Raw genomic sequence first — 596 nt, 5'->3', positions numbered from 1 at the left:
CTAATTGTTGGAGATGTTGGTTTAAAGTATTGATTTTGGCTCTTCCTTCTTCTTTGATGTGTGCAGTTATTGCTATAAATTGGCTTCTGATCACTGCTTTTACTGTGTTCCAAAGATTTTGGTATGTTGTGTTTTCATCCCTGTTTGATTCAAGGAATTTTTGAATTTCATTTTTTATTTCTTCTCTTACCCAGTCTTTCTTAAGGAGGGCATTGCTCAATTTCCATGTGTTTATTCTTATTCCATTGATCTTCCTATTGTTGATTTTTAATTTGATAGCATTATGATCTGAGAAAATACTTTGTAGTATTTCAATGTTTTTAAATTTATTAAGCTTTGCTTTATGGCCTAACATATGGTCTATCATGGAAAATGTTCCATGTGCACTGGAAAATAATGTATATTGTGCTGTTTTTGGATGAAGTGCTCTATAGATGTCTATATGGTCAAGTTGGTGGATTGTATTGTTTAGATCTTCTGCATCTTTGTTTAGTTTCTTTCCAGTTCTCTTTCATTGAAAATGGTGTATTAAAGTCTCCTATTATGACTGTGGAGTCATCTGTTTGCCTGTTCAATTCTTTCAAAGTGTGATTTAT

The sequence above is a fragment of the Orycteropus afer genome, unplaced genomic scaffold (assembly GCF_000298275.1).
Source record: "Orycteropus afer afer isolate SDZICR_OR568_19922 unplaced genomic scaffold, OryAfe1.0 scaffold00098, whole genome shotgun sequence".
NCBI lineage: Eukaryota > Metazoa > Chordata > Mammalia > Tubulidentata > Orycteropodidae > Orycteropus > Orycteropus afer.
The sequence above is the reverse complement of the archived record's forward strand: the minus strand, read 5'-3'. Positions refer to the sequence as shown.